This window comes from Pseudophryne corroboree, unplaced genomic scaffold, assembly GCF_028390025.1.
Source record: "Pseudophryne corroboree isolate aPseCor3 unplaced genomic scaffold, aPseCor3.hap2 scaffold_149, whole genome shotgun sequence".
In the NCBI taxonomy this organism is placed as follows: Eukaryota; Metazoa; Chordata; class Amphibia; order Anura; family Myobatrachidae; genus Pseudophryne; species Pseudophryne corroboree.
In genome coordinates this window covers 575996-589882 of record NW_026968120.1, presented here as the reverse complement: position 1 = coordinate 589882, position 13887 = coordinate 575996, and the positions used below count along the sequence as shown (strand labels likewise).

The window sequence follows — 13887 nt, the reverse complement described above, 5'->3', positions numbered from 1 at the left end:
GACGAGGGTTGAAGCCAACTTTGACCCACTGCTTGGATGGCATCACCATATGCAAATCCATCTGCTGCAGGCCTTCCCCCAGGAATGCTTGCACTAGTTGTTGCATTTGGTTTGTTGTTTGGGGGTGCTTCAGTATTAGGCAGCCTTCTGCCCTCCCATGTTCATCTGAAAATATGTGTTCTCCCTGCAGTTGTTGTCCCCAGATGAGAGTTCCCTTGTGCTGCCTCAGTTGAATCTCCTTTACTTGACAGAGATGTGCCTGAGCAGCGGCCCTCCCCAGCCCTATCCCAAATCATACTTATTTTGCATAGGAGAGACCATGGTCTTGAAGATTGTTCTCCCAGGGTGAGGTTCATTCATTGCATTCTGGGTATGCTGACCCCTGTGATTTCCCCAAATGTGGGAAACTCAACTGCATTATTTGTGGTAGTGGGGGACTGTGTTTGTGCTTTCCTCTGGTCAGCTCTTTTAAAAGTCAGATTTCTTTGTTTCAGTTCTTCCTCTAGCCTTGTTCTTCTTTCGAGAGTTCCCTTGTGCTGCCTCAGTTGGTTCTCCTTCACTTGACAGGGGGGTGCCCGAGCAGCGACCCTCCCCAGCTCTAGCCCAACTTCTACTTACCTGCCAGGTAAGATACTATAATTATGAAGGTGCTTCTCCCAGGGCAAGGCTCACCCATTGCACTCTGGATGTGCTGCCCCTGCGATTTCCCCAAATGTGGGAAACTTGACTGCATAATTTGTGTTTCCCCTGGTCGGCTCTCGTATAATTCAGATCTCTTTGTCTCAGGTCTCTCTCCAGCCTAGTTTGCTGTCTGTTTCCACTTCTCTTTTCTTAAGCCGCTCCATTCTATGGCCTTGCGCACTATCCTTACTTCTCCCGTCTGCTTACTTTGTGCCTTCCAATGCACAATGCAAACTACAGGTAGTGCTGCAGGGCCCACACCCTTTTACTTGCCGTACAGAGCAGCTCTGGAGCTGTTACAGTGCCCAGCTACTGCAAGAAATCAGCTTGAATGCTTCAGGGGCTGGGGCATAGCCAACATGAGCCCCACACCAAAGGAGGGTGGAGGTGTTTAATGCGAACTAGGGGTCATCCAAGCGCCGCAAAAGGCCGCCATGCCCTGCACGCCCCTTTTCTCTTTTTCATATGCAGACGAGGGTTGAAGCCAACTTTGACCCACTGCTTGGATGACATCACCATATGCAAATCCATCTGCTGCAGGCCTTCCCCCAGGAATGCTTGCACTAGTTGTTGCATTTGGTTTGTTGTTTGGGGGTGCTTCAGTATTAGGCAGCCTTCTGCCCTCCCATGTTCATCTGAAAATATGTGTTCTCCCTGCAGTTGTTGTCCCCAGATGAGAGTTCCCTTATGCTGCCTCAGTTGAATCTCCTTTACTTGACAGAGATGTGCCTGAGCAGCGGCCCTCCCCAGCCCTATCCCAAATCATACTTATTTTGCATAGGAGATACCATGGTCATGAAGATTATTCTCCCAGTGTGAGGTTCATTCATTGCATTCTGGGTATGCTGACCCCTGTGATTTCCCCAAATGTGTGAAACTCGACAGCATTATTTGTGGTAGTGGGGGACTGTGTTTGTGTTTTCCTCTGGTCAGCTCAGGTAAAAGTCAGATTTCTTTGTCTCAGATCTTCCTCTAGCCTTGTTCTTCTTTCGAGAATTCCCTTGTGCTGCCTCAGTTGGATCTCCTTCACTTGACAGGGGGGTACCCGAGCAGTGACCCTCCCCAGCTCTAGCCCAACTCCTACTTACCTGCCAGGTGAGATACTATGATCACGTAGGTGCTTCTCCCAGGGCAAGGCTCACCCATTGCACTCTGGGTGTGCTGCTCCTGCGATTTCCCCAAATGTGGGAAACTTGACTGCATAATTTGTGTTTCCCCTGGTCGGCTCTCGTATAATTCAGATCTCTTTGTCTCAGGTCTCTCTCCAGCCTAGTTTGCTGTCTGTTTCCACTTCTCTATTCTTAAGTGCCTTCCAATGCACAATGCAAACTACAGGTAGTGCTGCAGGGCCCACACCCTTTTACTTGCCGTACAGAGCAGCTCTGGAGCTGTTACAGTGCCCAGCTGCTGCAAGAAATCAGCTTGAATGCTTCAGGGGCTGGGGCATAGCCAACATGAGCCCCACACCGAAGGAGGGTGGGGGTGTTTAATGCGAACTAAGGGTCATCCAAGCGCCGCAAAAGGCCGCCATGCCCTGCATACCCCTTTTCTCTTTTCATATGCAGATGAGGGTTCCAGCCAACTTTGGCCCACTGCTTGGATGACATCACCGTATGCAAATCCGTCTTCTGCAGAACTTCCCCCAGGAATGCTTGTACTAGTTGTTGCATTTGGTTTGTTGTTTGGGGGTGCTTCAGTATTAGGCAGCCTTCTGCCCTCCCATGTTCATCTGAAAATATGTGTTCTCCCTGCAGTTGTTGTCCCCAGATGGGAGTTCCCTTGTGCTGCCTCAGTTGAATCTCCTTTACTTGACAGAGATGTGCCTGAGCAGCGGCCCTCCCCAGCCCTATCCCAAATCATACTTATTTTGCATAGGAGATACCATGGTCATGAAGATTGTTCTCCGAGGGTGAGGTTCATTCATTGCATTTTGGGTATGCTGACCCCTGTGATTTCCCCAAATGTGGGAAACTCGACTGCATTATTTGTGGTAGTGGGGGACTGTGTTTGTGCTTTCCTCTGGTCAGCTCTGGTAAAAGTCAGATTTCTTTGTCTCAGATTTTCCTCTAGCCTTGTTCTTCTTTCGAGAGTTCCCTTGTGCTGCCTCAGTTGGATCTCCTTCACTTGACAGGGGGGTACCCGAGCAGCAACCCTCCCCAGCTCTAGCCCAACTCCTACTTACCTGCCAGGTGAGATACTATGATCATGAAGGTGCTTCTCCCAGGGCAAGGCTCACCCATTGCACTCTGGGTGTGCTGCTCCTGCGATTTCCCCAAATGTGGGACACTTGACTGCATAATTTGTGTTTCCCCTGGTCGGCTCTCGTATAATTTAGATCTCTTTGTCTCAGGTCTCTCTCCAGCCTAGTTTGCTGCCTGTTTCCACTTCTCTTTTCTTGAGCCGCTCCCTTCTATGCCCTTGCGCACTATCCTGACTTCTCCCGTCTGCTTACTTTGTGCCTTCCAACGCACAATGCGAACTACAGGTAGTGCTGCAGGGCCCACACCCTTTTACTTGCCTTACAGAGCAGCTCTGGAGCTGTTACAGTGCCCAGCTGCTGCAAGAAATCAGCTTGAATACTTCAGGGGCTGGGGCATAGCCAACATGAGCCCCACACCGAAGGAGAATGGAGGTGTTTAATGAGAACTAGGGGTCATCCAAGCGCCGCAAAAGGCCGCCATTCCCTGCATAACCCTTATTCTCTTTTCATATGCAGATGAGGGTTCCAGCCAACTTTGGCCCACTGCTTGGATGACATCACCGTATGCAAATCCGTCTTCTGCAGACCTTCTCCCAGGAATGCTTTTACTAGTTGTTGCATTTGGTTTGTTGTTTGGGGGTGCTTCAGTATTAGGCAGCCTTCTGCCCTCCCATGTTCATCTGAAAATATGTGTTCTCCCTGCAGTTGTTGTCCCCAGATGAGAGTTCCCTTGTGCTGCCTCAGTTGAATCTCCTTTACTTGACAGAGATGTGCCTGAGCAGCGGCCCTCCCCAGCCCTATCCCAAATCATACTTATTTTGCATAGGAGATACCATGGTCATGAAGATTGTTCTCCCAGGGTTAGGTTCATTCATTGCATTCTGGGTATGCTGACCCCTGTGATTTCCCCAGATGTGGGAAACTCAACTGCATTATTTGTGGTAGTGGGGGACTGTGTTTGTGCTTTCCTCTGGTCAGCTCTGGTAAAAGTCAGATTTCTTTGTCTCAGATCTTCCTCTAGCCTTGTTCTTCTTTCGAGAGTTCCCTTGTGCTGCCTCAGTTGGATCTCCTTCACTTGACAGGGGGGTGCCCGAGCAGCGACCCTCCCCAGCTCTAGCCCAACTCCTACTTACCTGCCAGGTGAGATACTATGATCATGTAAGTGCTTCTCCCAGGGCAAGGCTCACCCAATGCACTCTGGGTGTGCTGCCCCTGCGATTTCCCCAAATGTGGGAAACTTGACTGCATAATTTGTGTTTCCCCTGGTCGGCTCTCATATAATTCAGATCTCTTTGTCTCAGGTCTCTCTCCAGCCTAGTTTGCTGTCTGTTTCCACTTCTTTTTTCTTAAGCCCCTCCCTTCTATACCCTTGTGGACTATCCTGACATCTCCTCCTGTCTGCTTACTTTGTGCCTTCCAATGCACAATGCAAACTACAGGTAGTGCTGCAGGGCCCACACCCTTTTACTTGCCTTACAGAGCAGCTCTGGAGCTGTTACAGTGCCCAGCTGCTGCAAGAAATCAGCTTGAATGCTTCAGGGGCTGGGGCATAGCCAACATGAGCCCCACACCGACGGAGGGTGGAGGTGTTTAATGCAAACTAAGGGTCATCCAAGCACCGCAAAAGGCCGCCATGCCCTGCATACCCCTTTTCTCTTTTCATAGGCAGATGAGGGTTCCAGCCAACTTTGGCCCACTGCTTGGATGACATCACCGTATGCAAATCCGTCTTCTGCAGACCTTTTCCCAGGAATGCTTGTACTAGTTGTTGCATTTGGTTTGTTGTTTGGGGGTGCTTCAGTATTAGGCAGCCTTCTGCTCTCCCATTTTCATCTGAAAATATGTGTTCTCCCTGCAGTTGTTGTCCCCAGATGAGAGTTCCCTTGTGCTGCCTCAGTTGAATCTCCTTTACTTGACAGAGATGTGCCTGAGCAGCGGCCCTCCCCAGCCCTATCCCAAATCATACTTATTTTGCATAGGAGATACCATTATCATGAAGATTGTTCTCCCAGGGTGAGGTTCATTCATTGCATTCTGGGTATGCTGACCCCTGTGATTTCCCCAAATGTGGGAAACTCGACTGCATTATTTGTTGTAGTGGGGGACTGTGTTTGTGCTTTCCTCTGGTCAGCTCTGGTAAAAGTCAGATTTCTATGTCTCAGATCTTCATCTAGCCTTGTTCTTTTTTCGAGAGTTTCCTTGTGCTGCCTCAGTTGGATCTCCTTCACTTGACAGGGGGGTGCCCGTACAGCGACCCTCCCCAGCTCTAGCCCAACTCTTACCTGCCAGGTGAGATACTATGATCAGGAAGGTGCTTCTCCCAGGGCAAGGCTCACCCAATGCACTCTGGGTGTGCTGCTCCTACGATTTCCCCAAATGTGGGACACTTGATTACATAATTTGTGTTTCCTCTGGTCGGCTCTCGTATAATTCAGATCTCTTTGTCTCAGGTCTCTCTCCAGCCTAGTTTGCTGTCTGTTTCCACTTCTCTTTTCTTGAGCCGCTCCCTTCTATGCCCTTGTGCACTATCCTGACTTCCCCGTCTGCTTACTTTGTGCCTTCCAACGCACAATGCAAACTACAGGTAGTGCTGCAGGGCCCACACCCTTTTACTTGCTTTACAGAGCAGCTCTGGAGCTGTTACAGTGCCCAGCTGCTGCAAGAAATCAGCTTGAATGCTTCAGGGGCTGGGGCATAGCCAACATGAGCCCCACACCGAAGGAGGGTGGAGGTGTTTAATGCGAACTAGGGGTCATCCAAGCGCCGCAAAAGGCCGCCATGCCCTGCACACCCCTTTTTTATTTTCATATGCAGACGAGGGTTGAAGCCAACTTTGACCCACTGCTTGGATGACATCACCATATGCAAATCCGTCTGCTGCAGGCCTTCCCCCAGGAATGCTTGCACTAGTAGTTGCATTTGGTTTGTTGTTTGGGGGTGCTTCAGTATTAGGCAGCCTTCTGCCCTCCCATGTTCATCTGAAAATATGTGTTCTCCCTGCAGTTATTGTCCCCAGATGAGAGTTCCCTTGTGCTGCCTCAGTTGAATCTCCTTTACTTGACAGAGATGTGCCTGAGCAGCGGCCCTCCCCAGCCCTATCCCAAATCATACTTATTTTGCATAGGAGATACCATGGTCATGAAGATTGTTCTCCCATGGTGAGGTTCATTCATTGCACTCTGGGTATGCTGACCCCTGTGATTTCCCCAAATGTGGGAAACTCGACTGCATTATTTGTGGTAGTGGGGGACTGTGTTTGTGCTTTCCTCTGGTCAGCTCTGGTAAAAGTCAGATTTCTTTGTCTCCGATCTTCCTCTAGCCTTGTTCTTCTTTCGAGAGTTCCCTTGTGCTGCCTCAGTTGGATCTCCTTCACTTGACAGGGAGTGCCCGAGCAGCAATCCTCCACAGCTCTAGCCCAACTCCTACTTACCTGCCAGGTGAGATACTATGATCTTCACTGTTAGGGCAATCAGGATGTGGAATTCCCTGCCAGGGAAGGTGGTAATGGCGGACTCTGTAATTGGATTTAAAAAAGGAATGGATACATTTCTGAATGAAAAAGCTATCCAAGGTTATAATACTTAAAATATCAACATGGTTAATCCGGGGGTAACATGAGTTATAGTAGCTAACTAGTCATAAAACATTATTCAGCAAGTATGTAGAATCATCACAACTTAAAACAGGTTGAACACGATGGGCAATTTGCCTCTATTCAACCTCAAAAACTATGTTGCCATATGTTACTATATTACTATGTTACTGTAGTATACAGAACACCACAATGTAATGAGCAGTGATAGTGAGCACTGATGAGGATACTAGAACTGACACTGAGCAGCAAGATGCAGCACTGGACTATTAGTAATGTACTGTAGTATGCTGAGCACCACAATGCAGCACAAGACAATGAGCAGTGATACTGAGCACTGATGAGGATACTACTGAGAACTGACACTGAGCAGGAGAGACACACTACTAGTATTACTGAGCAGCAATAAGTAACCACTGATACTGAGCACTGATATTGAGATTTCCACTGAGAGAACATAGCCACGTCCTCTCCGCTCTCTCTTCAATGCACGAGTAAAAATGGCGGCAACGCGCAGCTCTTTATATGGAATCCGAATCTCGCGAGAATCCGACAGCGGGATGATGACATTTTCCCTTGTTCAGGTTTTCCGAGTCAGGCGGGAACAACCGAGCCTGCCTCGGACCAGTGTAAACCACGTGGAGTTCGTCGGGAATTCGGTTCTCGGAGAACCGAACCCGCTCCTCTATATATACTATATTACTATGTTACTGTAGTATACAGAACACCACAATGCAATGAGCAGTGATAGTGAGCACTGATGAGGATACTAGAACTGACACTGAGCAGCAAGATGCAGCACTGGACTATTAGTAATGTACTGTAGTATGCTGAGCACCACAATGCAGCACAAGACAATGAGCAGTGATACTGAGCACTGATGAGGATACTACTGAGAACTGACACTGAGCAGGAGAGACACACTACTAGTATTACTGAGCAGCAATAAGTAACCACTGATACTGAGCACTGATATTGAGATTTCCACTGAGAGAACATAGCCACGTCCTCTCCGCTCTCTCTTCAATGCACGAGTAAAAATGGCAGCAACGCGCAGCTCTTTATATGGAATCCGAATCTCGCGAGAATCCGACAGCGGGATGATGACATTTTCCCTTGTTCAGGTTTTCCGAGTCAGGCGGGAACAACCGAGCCAGCCTCGGACCAGTGTAAACCACGTGGAGTTCGTGGGGAATTCGGTTCTCGGAGAACCGAACCCGCTCCTCTCTACCTTATACCCATCAATTTTTTTATTTTCAATCTAAGCCCCTGCAGTTTTCTGTAAGCATCTGCTTCGCTATGATGATCAACAAGTCACAAGGGCAAACACTCAGGGTTTGAGGCGTAGATCTTAGGACCAGCTGCTACAAGCATGGCAGAGGTGTCACTATCACTGGTGACACCCAGAGAGGTGGCGAGGGAGATTGTAATGCAGTGCGCGCAGATAAGCAGCGCAATGGTAAAAAGGAGGCATGGTTTCATAGGTAGGGGCGTGGCCTGGTGGCCTGAATCTACATTTTGTTGCTCCGGGTGTCCCGGGGGTTGGGGGCTGCACCCGGGGACTAGTGTGTGAGCGGTGCTGGCTCCTGCACAGTGACAGGGCATGGCCACCCAGCATGACGCCTCCCTTCTTGACCATGCTGTAATTGCAGTCGCACTGCAGTTCAGCGTGATCATAAAAAATGGTGTAGGCTCCTGCTGGTGCAGACTGTATGTGCGCGCAGGAAGCCGCCACCATTTTTGTGATCACAGCGGCTGAATGTGATGTCATACAGCCGCTGTGACCACGCCCCCTGTGTCTCCTCCGTTGCAGACCCCATTTTGAAGCCTTGCCCCCGCACCGCTCCATCCCTGACTTGGAAATGGAGTGTTGCTGACCCACCTCTCCCCCCCTTCCCCGCCCCGATTGACAGGCAGAGGCGATCACATTCTCTGCGGGGTGCCGCAGAAAATGCAGGCACATGCGTATGCTCTTAGCAATTTTTGCAGTTGGATCGCTTATTGTGATTGCAATCCAACCTGAATCAGGCCCTATTACCTATCACAATGCGCTGCGGGCAGTACAAAATTGGGTTAATATAGGAGAAAAAACCCCAGACCTGTGCTCCTTAACTGTACCTGGTGGCTAGTGGAGCGGCTGCCCAGTAATCAGTGTCCACCGCAGTGCGCACACGGCCCACCCCCTACGGCCTCGCTCCCCTTCATCAGCGGCCTCGTGATCCGGAAGGGTGGTGTGTGTGTGACTGACCTTAGGATGAAACCGGAGCCTCCGCTGCAGTGACCCAGCAACCAGGGCACGGGAGTATACAGCGCCGCTGGGAGTGATGAAGCTGCAGTAAAGATGTCTATTAGACCTAGCCTGCTGCAGCCCTTGTAGATTCTCATAAAACAAGTTCTTCTTTTCTTGTCAAAATTAATAGCTAAGAATAGGCTGCCTGAGGCAGGCCCCTGTTAATTGGCCTGCTACTGAAGGCACCAACTACAAACTGAGCTCCCTGTTCATGGAAGCGGGGTTATAGAGGAGAATGCACTGAGCTTCTTGGGAACAGTCAAAAGCTTTGAGCCGGTTGGTGCCTCAGATCAAGATCCTACTCTACACCCCAATGTGAATCCTTGTGGAGTCCAGTGTACCCCACAGAAGAAATTAATGTGTTACACCCATTGGCAGCAACCTTAGAATAGCTGCTGACGGGCACAATTGAGAAAGGAAGGGGGGGGGGGGACATTTGAATCCAGCACATAGATGCAATTCAAATATGTAATTTGTACCTTCCTATTTTAAAATATAATGGATGAACCTCACCCTGTGAGAACAATCTTCATGATCAAGAGATCTAATATGTAAAATAAGTATGAGTTGGGATAGGGCTGGGGAGGGTGGCAGCTCGGGCAGCCCCTCCCCCGTCAAGTTAAGGAGATTCAACTGAGGAAGCACAAGGGAACTCTCGTCTGGGGACAACAACTGCAGGGAGACCACATCTTTTCAGATGAACATGGGAGGGCGGAAGGCTGCCTAATACTGAAGCACCATCAAATATCAAACCATATCCAACAACTAGTACAAGCATTCCTGGGGGAAGGTCTGCAGCAGACGGATTTGCATACGGTGATGTCATCCAAGCAGTGGGCCAAAGTTGGCTGGAACTCTCATCTGCATATAAAAAGAGAAAAGGGGCATGCAGGGCATGGCGGCCTTTTGCAGTGCTTGGATGACCCCTAGTTCGCATTAAACACCCCCACCCTCCTTTGGTGTGGGGCTCATGTTGGCCATGCCCCATCCCCTGAAGCATTCATGCTGATTTCTTGCAGCAGCTGGGCACTGTAACAGCTCCAGAGCTGCTCTGTAAGGCAAGTAAAAGGGTGTGGGCCCTGCAGCACCACCTGTAGTTCGCATTGTGCGTTGGAAGGCACAAAGTAAGCAGACGGGAGGAGAAGTCAGGATAGTACACAAGGGCATCCTTTTCTCTTAGTCCGTAGAGGATGCTGGGGTCACATTAAGAACCATGGGGTATAGACGGGATCCGCAAGAGACATGGGCACTTTAAGACTTTCAAAGGGTGTGAACTGGCTCCTCCCTCTATGCCCCTCCTCCAGACTCCAGTTATAGGAACTGTGCCCAGGGAGACGGACATTTCGAGGAAAGGATTTATTGTTAAACTAAGGTGAGCATCTTACCAGCTCACACCTTAAGCATGCCGCAGAACGTGGCATTCAACAGAACACAAGCCAACGGCATGAACAATTGCAGCAAAAAGCTGACCAGAACCGTAACACAACATGTGTATAACCACAAGTAATAACTGCAGACACAGTATGGACTGGGACGGGTGCCCAGCATCCTCTACGTACTAAGAGAAAAGGATTTACCGGTAGGTATTAAAATCCTATTTTCTCATACGACCTAGAGGATGCTGGGGTCACATTAAGAACCATGGGGTTATACCAAAGCTCTTGAACGGGTGGGAGAGTGCGTACGACTCTGCAGCACCGAATGACCCAACTTGAGGTTATCATCAGCCAAGGTATCAAACTTGTAAAACTTAGCAAAAGTGTTTACTAAATAGCTGCTCGGCAAAGTTGCAATGCCGAGACTCCCCGACCAGCTGCCCAGGATGAACCCACCTTTCTAGTAGAATGGGTCTTCACCTAATTCAGTAACGGCAATCCTGCCGTGGAATGAGCATGCTGAATCTTACCACAGATCCAGCGCATAATGGTCTGCATGGAAGCAGGACACCCAATCATGTTGGGAGCATACAGGACAAACAGAGCCTCTGTTTTCCTAATCTGAACCGTTCTGGTGACATAAATTTTCAAAGTTCTGACCACAGCCAGAGACTTTGACTCAACGAAGGTGTCAGTGGCCAAAGGCACCATGTGGAAAGATGAACCACCTTCGGCAGAAATTGTTGACGTGTCCTCAATTCTGCTCTATCTTCTTGTGATACTGCATGGTTTGTACTGTTTTCCATGTGCTCCCAGATCTTTCAAGCAAGTAGCATGGTCAAGAAAGTTCTGTTTGAAAAGAAACAAACATTTACTGTCATTGTTATGCAAATAAACTTACATTAAAGCTAACAAGAAAGCACACTCGTTCTGTCTTTAAACTGATAAAAGAAACCCCAATAATATGGGGCATGCAAAAATTGAGATAAAACTCAGTTTTGCTCCTCTCCACGGAAATCTTTAATAAAAGGCGAAATATTTGTTAGTTCTGAAGAGAAACCAGAGCATGACCAAGATTCCACCTGTCGCCTGAGTGCCATGCCAGCAGTTCTCATTCAGCTCAAAGTGAGCACCCAATTTGAATGAAAGAAAGCAGATTTCTCACCAGGCTTCCCCTTGCTATAAACATGGTTTGTACTCTTTTCCATGTGCTCCCAGATCTTTCAAGCAATTAGTATAGTCAAGAAAGTTCTGTTTGAAAAGAAACAAACATTTACTGTCATTTCTACGCAAATGAGCTTACATTAAAGCACACTCGTTCTATCTTTAAACTGATAAAAGAAACCCCAATAAGACGGGGCATGCAAAAATTTAGATAAAACTCAGTTTTGCTCCTCTCCACGGAAATCTTTAGTAAAAGGCGAAAGATTTGTTCGTTCTGAAGAGAAACCAGAGCATGACCAAGATTCCACCTGTCGCCTGAGTGCCATGCCAGCAGTCCTCATTCAGCTCAAAGTGAGCACCCAATTTGAAAGAAAGAAAGCAGATTTCTCACCAGGCTTCCCCTTGCTATAAGCATGGTTTGTACTCTTTTTCATGTGCTCCCAGATCTTTCAAGCAATTAGTATGGTCAAGAAAGTTCTGCTTGAAAAGAAACAGACATTTATTGTCATTGTTATGCAAATAAACTTACATTAAAGCTAACAAGAAAGCACACTCGTTCTGTCTTTAATCCGATAAAAGAAACCCCAATAATATGGGGCATGCAAAAATTGAGATAAAACTCAGTTTTGCTCCTCTCCACGGAAATCTTTAGTAAAAGGCGAAAGATTTGTTCGTTCTGAAGAGAAACCAGAGCATGACCAAGATTCCACCTGTCGCCTGAGTGCCGTGCCAGCAGTCCTCATTCAGATCAAAGTGAGCGCCCAATTTGAAAGAAAGCAGATTTCTCACCTGTCTTCTCCTTGCTATAAGCATGGTTTGTACTGTATTCCATGTGCTCCCAGATCTTTCAAGCAAGTAGCATGGTCAAGAAAGTTCTGTTTGAAAAGAAACAAACATTTACTGTCATTTCTATGCAAATGAGCTTACATTAAAGCACACTCATTCTATCTTTAAACCGATAAAAGAAACCCCAAAAAGATGGGGCATGCAAAAATTGAGATAAAACTCGGTTTTGCTCCTCTCCACGGAAATCTTTAGTAAAAGGCGAAAGATTTGTTCGTTCTGAAGAGAAACCAGAGCATGACCAAGATTTTTATCTGAAAATATGTGTTCTCCCTGCAGTTGTTGTCCCCAGATGAGAGTTCCCTTGTGCTGCCTCAGTTGAATCTCCTTTACTTGACAGGGGGATGCTCGAGCAGCGACCCTCCCCAGCTCTAGCCCAACTCCTACTTACCTGCCAGGTGAGATACTATGATCATGAAGGTGCTTCTCCCAGGGCAAGGCTCACCCATTGCACTCTGGGTGTGCTGCTTCTGCGATTTCCCCAAATGTGGGAAACTTGACTGCATAATTTGTGTTTCCCCTGGTCGGCTCTCGTATAATTCAGATCTCTTTGTCTCAGGTCTCTCTCCAGCCTAGTTTGCTGTCTGTTTCCACTTCTCTTTTCTTGAGCCGCTCCCTTCTATGCCCTTGCGCACTATCCTGACTTCTCCCGTCTGCTTACTTCGTGCCTTCCAACGCACAATGCAAACTACAGGTAGTGCTGCAGGGCCCACACCCTTTTACTTGCCTTACAGAGCAGCTCTGGAGCAGTTACAGTGCCCAGCTGCTGCAAGAAATCAGCTTGAATGCTTCAGGGGCTGGGGCATAGCCAACATGAGCCCCACACCGAAGGAGGGTGGAGGTGTGTAATGCGAACTAGGGGTCATCCAAGCGCCGCAAAAGGCCGCCATGCCCTGCACGCCCCTTTTCTCTTTTCATATGCAGACGAGGGTTGAAGCCAACTTTGACCCACTGCTTGGATGGCATCACCATATGCAAATCCATCTGCTGCAGGCCTTCCCCCAGGAATGCTTGCACTAGTTGTTGCATTTGGTTTGTTGTTTGGGGGTGCTTCAGTATTAGGCAGCCTTCTGCCCTCCCATGTTCATCTGAAAATATGTGTTCTCCCTGCAGTTGTTGTCCCCAGATGAGAGTTCCCTTGTGCTGCCTCAGTTGAATCTCCTTTACTTGACAGAGATGTGCCTGAGCAGCGGCCCTCCCCAGCCCTATCCCAAATCATACTTATTTTGCATAGGAGAGACCATGGTCTTGAAGATTGTTCTCCCAGGGTGAGGTTCATTCATTGCATTCTGGGTATGCTGACCCCTGTGATTTCCCCAAATGTGGGAAACTCAACTGCATTATTTGTGGTAGTGGGGGACTGTGTTTGTGCTTTCCTCTGGTCAGCTCTTTTAAAAGTCAGATTTCTTTGTTTCAGTTCTTCCTCTAGCCTTGTTCTTCTTTCGAGAGTTCCCTTGTGCTGCCTCAGTTGGTTCTCCTTCACTTGACAGGGGGGTGCCCGAGCAGCGACCCTCCCCAGCTCTAGCCCAACTTCTACTTACCTGCCAGGTGAGATACTATAATCATGAAGGTGCTTCTCCCAGGGCAAGGCTCACCCATTGCACTCTGGATGTGCTGCCCCTGCGATTTCCCCAAATGTGGGAAACTTGACTGCATAATTTGTGTTTCCCCTGGTCGGCTCTCGTATAATTCAGATCTCTTTGTCTCAGGTCTCTCTCCAGCCTAGTTTGCTGTCTGTTTC

General features: G+C 48.4%; 16 non-coding genes and 2 pseudogenes across 16 annotated transcripts; 14 read left to right on the top strand and 4 right to left on the bottom strand.

Moving 5' to 3' along the window:
• The first annotated feature begins 294 nt into the window (after positions 1-294).
• LOC134998792 (U1 spliceosomal RNA) lies at positions 295-458 on the top strand. Its single transcript, XR_010200961.1, has one exon. It is a non-coding gene; the product is annotated as a U1 spliceosomal RNA (small nuclear RNA).
• A 152-nt stretch (positions 459-610) lies between these two features.
• On the top strand, positions 611-773 carry LOC134998591 (U1 spliceosomal RNA). The gene has a single exon (XR_010200785.1). It is a non-coding gene; the product is annotated as a U1 spliceosomal RNA (small nuclear RNA).
• Positions 774-1445: 672 nt separating this feature from the next.
• On the top strand, positions 1446-1609 carry LOC134999084 (U1 spliceosomal RNA). The gene has a single exon (XR_010201248.1). It is a non-coding gene; the product is annotated as a U1 spliceosomal RNA (small nuclear RNA).
• A 152-nt stretch (positions 1610-1761) lies between these two features.
• Positions 1762-1924, top strand: LOC134998371 (U1 spliceosomal RNA). Its single transcript, XR_010200652.1, has one exon. It is a non-coding gene; the product is annotated as a U1 spliceosomal RNA (small nuclear RNA).
• Positions 1925-2539: 615 nt separating this feature from the next.
• Positions 2540-2703, top strand: LOC134998781 (U1 spliceosomal RNA). The gene has a single exon (XR_010200950.1). It is a non-coding gene; the product is annotated as a U1 spliceosomal RNA (small nuclear RNA).
• A 152-nt stretch (positions 2704-2855) lies between these two features.
• Positions 2856-2997, top strand: LOC134998390 (U1 spliceosomal RNA; annotated as a pseudogene).
• Positions 2998-3690: 693 nt separating this feature from the next.
• Positions 3691-3854, top strand: LOC134998871 (U1 spliceosomal RNA). The gene has a single exon (XR_010201036.1). It is a non-coding gene; the product is annotated as a U1 spliceosomal RNA (small nuclear RNA).
• A 152-nt stretch (positions 3855-4006) lies between these two features.
• Positions 4007-4148, top strand: LOC134998542 (U1 spliceosomal RNA; annotated as a pseudogene).
• Positions 4149-4843: 695 nt separating this feature from the next.
• LOC134998873 (U1 spliceosomal RNA) lies at positions 4844-5007 on the top strand. The gene has a single exon (XR_010201038.1). It is a non-coding gene; the product is annotated as a U1 spliceosomal RNA (small nuclear RNA).
• Positions 5008-5155: 148 nt separating this feature from the next.
• LOC134998616 (U1 spliceosomal RNA) lies at positions 5156-5318 on the top strand. Its single transcript, XR_010200797.1, has one exon. It is a non-coding gene; the product is annotated as a U1 spliceosomal RNA (small nuclear RNA).
• A 670-nt stretch (positions 5319-5988) lies between these two features.
• LOC134998866 (U1 spliceosomal RNA) lies at positions 5989-6152 on the top strand. Its single transcript, XR_010201031.1, has one exon. It is a non-coding gene; the product is annotated as a U1 spliceosomal RNA (small nuclear RNA).
• Positions 6153-11091: 4939 nt separating this feature from the next.
• On the bottom strand, positions 11092-11207 carry LOC134998719 (U5 spliceosomal RNA). The gene has a single exon (XR_010200890.1). It is a non-coding gene; the product is annotated as a U5 spliceosomal RNA (small nuclear RNA).
• Positions 11208-11481: 274 nt separating this feature from the next.
• LOC134998682 (U5 spliceosomal RNA) lies at positions 11482-11597 on the bottom strand. The gene has a single exon (XR_010200852.1). It is a non-coding gene; the product is annotated as a U5 spliceosomal RNA (small nuclear RNA).
• Positions 11598-11883: 286 nt separating this feature from the next.
• On the bottom strand, positions 11884-11999 carry LOC134998640 (U5 spliceosomal RNA). The gene has a single exon (XR_010200811.1). It is a non-coding gene; the product is annotated as a U5 spliceosomal RNA (small nuclear RNA).
• Positions 12000-12269: 270 nt separating this feature from the next.
• On the bottom strand, positions 12270-12385 carry LOC134998655 (U5 spliceosomal RNA). The gene has a single exon (XR_010200825.1). It is a non-coding gene; the product is annotated as a U5 spliceosomal RNA (small nuclear RNA).
• Positions 12386-12529: 144 nt separating this feature from the next.
• On the top strand, positions 12530-12692 carry LOC134998339 (U1 spliceosomal RNA). Its single transcript, XR_010200623.1, has one exon. It is a non-coding gene; the product is annotated as a U1 spliceosomal RNA (small nuclear RNA).
• A 671-nt stretch (positions 12693-13363) lies between these two features.
• LOC134998791 (U1 spliceosomal RNA) lies at positions 13364-13527 on the top strand. Its single transcript, XR_010200960.1, has one exon. It is a non-coding gene; the product is annotated as a U1 spliceosomal RNA (small nuclear RNA).
• A 152-nt stretch (positions 13528-13679) lies between these two features.
• Positions 13680-13842, top strand: LOC134998479 (U1 spliceosomal RNA). The gene has a single exon (XR_010200712.1). It is a non-coding gene; the product is annotated as a U1 spliceosomal RNA (small nuclear RNA).
• The last annotated feature ends 45 nt before the right edge of the window (positions 13843-13887 follow it).